The sequence below is a fragment of the Epinephelus moara genome, chromosome 8 (genome assembly GCF_006386435.1).
Source record: "Epinephelus moara isolate mb chromosome 8, YSFRI_EMoa_1.0, whole genome shotgun sequence".
NCBI classification, from domain to species: domain Eukaryota; kingdom Metazoa; phylum Chordata; class Actinopteri; order Perciformes; family Serranidae; genus Epinephelus; species Epinephelus moara.
In genome coordinates, this window is record NC_065513.1 from 44,771,420 (window position 1) to 44,779,661 (window position 8,242).

General features: G+C 41.0%; 1 protein-coding gene across 1 annotated transcript in view; it reads left to right on the plus strand.

Annotated features, from left to right (window-relative positions):
• The first annotated feature begins 568 nt into the window (after positions 1 to 568).
• LOC126394925 (bromodomain-containing protein 3-like) overlaps positions 569 to 8,242 on the plus strand; it is a 12,569-nt gene continuing 4,895 nt past the window's right edge. Inside the window, exon 1 of the mRNA XM_050052067.1 lies at positions 569 to 718. The gene's annotated coding sequence lies outside the window, so the exon portion shown is untranslated. The remainder of the gene's footprint in view (positions 719 to 8,242) is intronic.

The window sequence follows — 8,242 nt, forward strand, 5'->3', positions numbered from 1 at the left end:
TAAATATATATATATATATATATATATATATATATATAAATATATATATATATATATATATATATATATAAATATAGATAGATAGATACAGTTATAGTAGAATATAATCCTGTCAGTTCCACCAGTATTTAATGTGTTAAAAAGAGTTTCAATAGAACGAAAACAAATAAATGTGTCCAATATTCTTCACAAAAAGTAGCTGTGTCTGTTGATTATTAATGACTGAACGATAAACTGTGTCATGTATCGATAGACAGATCACTTATTGATTAAAATCAGTGATTAAAATCATTAGTCTCCTCTGCAGCAGCGCAGAGCGGGCCTCAGGGTCTCTGCTGCCGCTCTGCATGCTGGGAAACGTAGTTCCGGTGACGGCGCCATTCTGAACCAGGTAAACCTCAGCAGCCAATCACAACGGCCCAGCCATCCTCTCAAGCCAGTCACTGCCCTCCAACTGACTCACCGGCCAATCACAGCGCCTCACATCCCCCAGCAACAAATCATAGTTCCGTGAGCACCCCGCAGCCAATCACAGCGCCCCACACACCCGGCCGGCCAATCCGATCACAACAACATCCATGATGCTGCTCGCCACTGCGCCTGCGCAGACGGGAGACAGCTGATAACTCATCTATTATGCTACTTCGCTAAATAAAAAAATCTTCCAGAAAAGTGACCGGAGGCCGCCGCTGGACGCACCGGAGGACCGAGACACAAAGTAAAGACGGCTGTGTGAGCGGTACCGGGGGGGGGGGCGGGGGGGCGAGCGGCTGAACGGGGCGGAGGGTGTGCGGAGTGTGTCGGTGTGTGTCGGAGCCTGGCCGCCGCTCGGCGCCTTCAGACAAAGCTCAGCTAACAGGCTAACGGCTGATTAGCTAGCCAAACACGAAGCGGTAACATCTGCAAAGATCGGCTCCGCGAGCGCGTTAATCCGCTCGGTGTGCGACTCATTAACGATCAAACGACCAGATTTCCGCTTCGACGCGCGCTCACTCACCAACACGAGCGCCATTTATCACATTACTGACATTTACGTCTTCGGTAAGTAGCCTAGCTTCAATTAGCTAGCCACCTAGCTTCTATTTTGCCTTGGCTTGCCCGCCATCTTTTTAAAGCAAGATAAATGGGATGTTTCGTTAGCCTGCAAAAACCCTCACACCTGAGCAGGTGGAGCAGTTAGCGCGAGGCTTTCTGTGGCAGTGAGCAGAAAATGAGCGGGTGGAGGCGTGTGGATGTGGATGGGGTCGCTGTTGACTGGATTTGTGCAGTTAGTTGGTCAGCAGCGGGTCTGTTAGCAGTTAGCTCGCTGGTTAGCCTCTGAACCGCAGCAGCAGCATGCAGGGAGGGAGGCAGAGCCAGCAGCCGCCGGACTCTCACATCTGTTGATCCGAGCAGGACCTCACTGTGACCGGACTGTTAGAGGAGGTGTGTCCGGGAGGCAGGTAGGAGCTCCAGGCACCTGCCAGGTATCTGTTACTGTCTGTAAACACTGAACCGAACTGACCGGACAGAGATCAGCTCACTGCTACAGGTCTGTCCGGTCACACAACTGCCGGGCTTCACTCAGGAGTACTCTGTTACTGCACTAAAGTACTCTGCACTAAAGTGCTCTGTTACTGCACTAAAGTACTCTGCACTAAAGTGCTCTGTCACTGCACTAAAGTACTCTGTTACTGCACTAAAGTACTCTGTCACTGTACTAAAGTACTCTGTCACTGTACTAAAGTGCTCTGTTACTGCACTAAAGTACTCTGCACTAAAGTACTCTGTCACTGCACTAAAGTACTCTTACTGCACTTAAGTTCTTATATACAGTGTAGTAATACTCAAGTCCTGGTTCAGGATGTTACTGAGGTGAAAGTGTTAATATCTAAATGTATTTTAAAGGTCACATATTCTGCTCATGTTCAGGGTGTTACTTGGACTCTGGGTCTCTAATATATTGTGTTTACTAAATAATAATACAGCATAGTGTCAAGATATGTTTGTGTGGCAATATCAAATCATCACATATCGATTTTTTTTATTATAGAAATTATTAACATTACTAACACAAATAAAACGTAGGATAACTACTAGAACAAAACAATCAATTGCTTTTTCAGAATCAGAAACTCTTTATTGATCCCTGCGGGAAAACTGTGATTCATTACAGTCACACTGATGCAAAGAATAGAGAATCTGAAGGAGTCGGAGTATGAAATAGAAGTATGTAAATATAAAGTAAGAAAATCCAATAAAACCAAAATAAAAATGTGCATTATGCTTCGGTGTTTAACACTAGGACTTAAGGTATTGAGAATAAAACGTAAGTGTAAAACTATACAGATATGTGCTACACATAACATACATAGCATACTGCATATAAACTAGTGTCACATTCAGACATGTAAACAACAGAATAAAGACAAGAATAAACAAATATTTACAGGTATGTGTATTAAATGTTGAATAAATGTAAACTTTCAGGAGGTGCTGGTGAGAATAAAGTCAGTAAAATCACAAAGTAATAATTGTACCATCAGTCACTGTTGCACAGTAGAAACAGAATAGATGAGTATGAGTTATAAATGCAGACAGGTGAGTGAAGTCCAGGCACCAGTGTTAATGACACTCTGCATCTGTGATGAGCAAACCTTTTTGGCCCCAAAGCTCAAGACACACCTGTATTAATATCTGTGCACAACAGTCTCTGTAACGTGTGTCATCACTCTTATCACAACATAAAGATGTGTTTATATTCACTAACTATTCATGAAATACTTATTAACAATATGATTCAAGAATTCAGTTTAAACTTTTTAAATGTAATCAAAGCACCAATAACACGTCCATTTAAACATGAAATAATGTGAGATCATGTGATGTGTCACACACTTGTAATGCAGCCGCACAAACAGGTTCCCTGTGAAGATTTTCTTCATGTCATTACATTAAATTACATTTGCCTCTTTATTAGGAAATGTGTGCACACAACATACTGAAAAATTCATGGATAACTTTCTGTGTAGGACCCGTTTAATATTGCAGTAATAATGTGTGGATCAGCATCACGACACCATGTGAGAGCCACTGCTCTACATTCAGTCCACTGCATTTACTCTGCTGATGCAAAAAATGTCTGAAGTGAGATGAACAGACTGAAAACTATCTTATTAGATTATAGAGCTGCGACAGTATGAGATTGTCATGGTACGATAACCATCTCAGGAAATATTGTGGTATCACAGAGTTGATGTCGTTATCAGTCTGAATGGTTCTCAGGACTGAACACAGAAGGCTGAACAAACATTATTTTTCTGTGATTAAAACTTGAAACATTTTGTTAATGAAAGTTTGTTTAAAACGTCTCCTCGTAGAAAACAACTCAAATAAAGGAGAGATTCAACGTCCTCAAATGTTCACGGTGTGATAACTGGGAAACACAATAATGTTGGTACATCGTTGGTATCAGCCGATATTGGCTTTAAAATGATCTATCAGAATCAGAATCGGCCAACATTCTTATTTCCATCGTATTTCATGTCTCCATCTGCTGGTGGGCTGTTGTGATAAAATATGATGTTTATTCCACTACAGAAGAGACTTGGTGACTTCGTGGCTAGAATTAAGTGGGGAAAAAGTGGATATATCGATATCAGTATCGGTCAAAAGAGTTGTTAGATATCAGCATATCGGATATCGGCAAATAATCTGATGTGGTGCACGTGCACCCCTAATTCTGTTGTTAAAATGTTGTGACACTCGGTGACGAGTACATAATGACTTGTTTTGGACTTAAAACTCAGAGTTTAGGACTTCTCAGTCCTGACTTGGATGTTGAATTGGCACTTGAGTGCAGTATGACTCCAAAATAATATCACAGTATTTCAGGGTATTTTTGCAACAATGATATTTTGACAAATTAAAAATAATGTATTTATATTAATTTAAAACATAGAATGGCAACAAAATATGGAACAGTTTTATCTCAACCGCACAGTTTGTCTTTATATAAACAGTAAAACGTAAAACAAACAGAAAATGAAATGAAATGAAAAATGAACCCTCATACATCACGATATGAATTTTTCATATATTAAAAACTAAACCGGTGCCATCGTGCACGAGATGATAAGCCACGCCCCTGTTGAGTGCAAAGACCTGAGACTTGCAAAATGACAACACGTCTGTATTATGGTGTAATAACTGACATGAATGTGTTTATCAGTTTGATGTTGCAGCTCGTTTTAATGACTGAAGATACTGCTGGGTAGATTCATCTATAATTATACAGCTCTATTGATTATTGGTTATATTTTGTGTCAGTAATCTGAGTCTGTAAAAGAACTAAAGCTGTCACATAACGTAGAGATGAGGAGATATACTCAGGTTAAGTTCCTCACAACTGTAATAAAGTACTGACGTTGTACTTAAATGTGCTGCTGGTGATTCAGAGGAACTGTGCCGAGGATCGTAGGTCATAGATTATAGATTATAGGTCATAGGTCATAGATTATAGATTGTGCTCCGTATGATTCTGAGTGTGTGGCATTAATTTCAGCAGTCATATCAGTGTGTGGTTATGAAAGTGAAATACTTTGTGAAACTCTGCAGAAGAGACGTCGCTGTTTATTGTCCCAGAGTGAGATTTATATATTTGTGTATATTCACAGGGTTTTTATAACTGCGACCAGACGACTGTGATGTGAAGGAAATGTTTGTAGTTGCTGGATGAAATCTGAGTGTTGATTAATCATCCTGTTGATTTTTGAAACGCAGTTTTAGTTTCTGATGTGATGATTCGCTGCTGATTTCTCACATACATGATAATGAAGATGAAGTTTTGAAGTTTTCACTGTGGCCTTTGACAAACTGTGATGTGAACTCTTTCATAGACTAAATTGCTTATTGATTGGGCAGGAAAACAATCTGCAGATTGACAGATAATGAAAATAATCAATAATGGATACTCACAGCTTTGAGTGAATTTTGAGTCGAAATTATGTTGACGAATAATTCCGGTCAGTAGTAAATATCCTGTGAACCTGTCAAATACCAGTTGATCCATTAATTAGTTACAAATTGAATCATCTGTGATTTTGGTTATTGATCAGCAGGTCTGTAAGAAGTCAGTTTTATAGCTATTAGGCTTTAAAAGTCATTAAATAGTCTTAAATTTAAATCTGTGGGGTCTTACTGGCACAAACGTTTGAGCTAATTAAATATATATATCCATCTTTTAGTTTCTTTTTATCAGAATGAGTCGAGTTCTTCTGGGTGAAAGTTTCTGATGTTACAGATCTTTAAAGTGACCTCTGAACCTGATGCTGTGTTTTTACTTTATACTTAAATTAGTGCTGCACGATTAATCTAATCACAGTCCCGATGTCAGGCTGTGCGATTACATAACTGCATAAAAGTTTGCGATTTAATGTAAATAAATGTTAACGTGTGTGCCTGTGAACGCATTCTCGGAACCCGTCGGCTGTATTCGACGTCTGACTTCCTGCAGACGGCGATACAGCCTCTGGGGGCAGACCCCCGATTTTTTGGCATTCCGGTTTGATTTCGGCGGAGGAGGCGAATTTCCGTTTCCGACTTCCGTTTATATATAAGTAAATATGCTGAACCATTGTGATGGATTCAGAGTTTGCAGTGACGCCAATTATGTTCCGCCTCGTTAGTTCACCGCACGGACCGTTTAACCTGGCAACAACTGCAGCCGGCTCAAACGTGATTGGTCAATATCACACGGACTACAAACAGCCTACAACCGGAAACCGGGGCTCTTCCTCTCTTTTTCCGGAGGCAAGATCTCCGGGGTTTGCCTACAGTCTCTACATTCACTGAATGTAGAGTCTGTATATAGAGACTACTGTGAACGTGACTGCCTCTCCTGTAGTGTGTGGAGTTTGTTGACATCACGCCCACAAGCTATCCTGGTGTGTGCAACACGTATGGTCAGGTGACCAGCTGGCGTGCAGCAGTGACCAACACAGACAGGCTGAGTTGTCTATCACATGGTGATACTTTGGATTCAGGTACGGCGACGTTGAACAGAAAGACGTGCTGTGTAAAAGTTTAAAAGTTAAAGTCGCCACGTCCCGCAGCAACACGACCAATCTATATCAGCACTTGAGACAGCACAGAGAGAAGTAGGAAGAGTGCATGTGAGAGAAAGACAAGCCGTGTAACGTTAAAGACAAAGAGACAACTGAAAGACACCAGAGCCTCATAAAACAACATCCAAGCACAGTTACGCAAACATCTGTAAGTGTCACAGGGAAATCATGGACTCCATAACAAATGAAAAACTGAGCAACTTTGCTCGGGCTCGGCCCACTTGACATGCTGCTGTGTTGTGCTATGGCGTGCTGGAATTTGTCATTTACGTGACAACGCCTGAACACAACACAGGCTCGCTGCGCTGTGTGTACAGTGTCGTGCTGAGCTGCTGTGTGAGCAGCGTGTTTGACTGTGCTCAGTCTGTTGATGGTCATTGACTCACTGTCTGTCCATAACAACAACTCTGTCAGGTCAGTGCCCCCTGATATAATGTAGGGGAAACACTGAATCAAGCAAAAAGACTCATGATACCATTTATTTAATATATTTTAATCACAACCACAAATAGCGATATTGTCCACTCAAATCACAATCGCACTTTTTTATCAAATCGTGCAGCACTACTTAAATGTACCTGTTGGTGAAGTTTAGATCAAACTGATGATATTCCTACATAAACACAGACCTTACATACGACCGACCTTCATACTCACCTGCAGCGCTTAATTAAGAAAAAGATGATTTGTCCAAAGATCTGTCTTAAATTTGGGTTAAAAATATCTTTAATAGGGTTAATGTAGGGTCTGATACCTGCAGGCTAGAGCTGGGCGATATGTCCTGAAATTATATCACAATATTTTAGACTGTATCTCGATGCACGATCATCAAGGCTCAGACTGGGAGACAAACTCAAACCTAATATTCCTGATGTAATCCCTCTGTGACGGGACAAAGCTGTAGAGATTACTACTGGGGCTTTTTGTGTCGTCCCCCCCCCCCCCCAGAAAGTATCAACACAATGAGATTTCTGATCAATAATCGTCAATAATGTAGATATAAGTACTAGGTGGGTGAAGACCAGTGTTGAAGGTAACTTTATAAAGTGACATCACCTTAAAACCAGGAAAAAAAACACCATTTATGCCATGTCACGATACGATATCCAAAATCTGAGACGATTTACCGACTCACATCTCTATAACGATGTGATATCTTCATATGGCCCCGCCCTCCTATAGACTTCCTGTTTGCTCCTCAGACTCAGTGCACGCTCGCAGAAAAGGAGGCGTTTGTTGGCACTCGACTGTTTGAACACACAGAACTTATCGATCACATGCCGCCTACATCCACCTTTGAAAAACATAAAAATTATTACAGTAAAAACCAACTCTGTTTATTCTGTTAAGACGAAGGAGAGAACTGATAGAAAATAACTCGTCCTGTGAGTGTATTTATTGTGACTGAGTTTATTTCTGATGTGACGGTGGCTCATTCTGCAGCTCTGAAACTTTAATCTGACCGCAGCAGGTTTAAACTCAACTGCATCTGTTTACTGACTCTGATCTGTAATGACGGAGACGTGGAAATCACTTCTGTCTGATGGAATGTAGAGCTGCAGCTGTATACCAGTGTTTTATATACTGTGGTATGAATATTGGTGGTTTATTATCAAAAGAAACTTTTTACACATACTGCCGTTAAAAATAGTTTTAACTATCGTAATAACGTGTCAGACAGGAGTCAGGTTAATTTCCAGGACTGGTACCTGCGGTTATTCCACAGGCTAGTTAATAACATGTCGGGCAGGAAATCCAAAGTGTGGGATCATTTTGAGAAGGTGAAGGACGAACCCAAGGTGATATGTAAACTCATCTTCATTGGTCGACTACAAACATGACGTATCATCTGAAACATGGAAGTAGCTACATGCCCATTAGCCCACAGCGTCATTAACAGGCGGCTCGCTCAGTGNCGAAATCCAAGGATCATTTTGAGAAGGTGAAGGACGAACCCAAGGTGATATGTAACCTCATCTTCATTGGTCGACTACAAACATGACGTATCATCTGAAACATGGAAGTAGCTACATGCCCATTAGCCCACAGCGTCATTAACAGGCGGCTCGCTCAGTGTGTGACGTGCACTTGGAGATAAAATATAGGCCTATATTAATGAAGGTTCATTAGTACGGTTT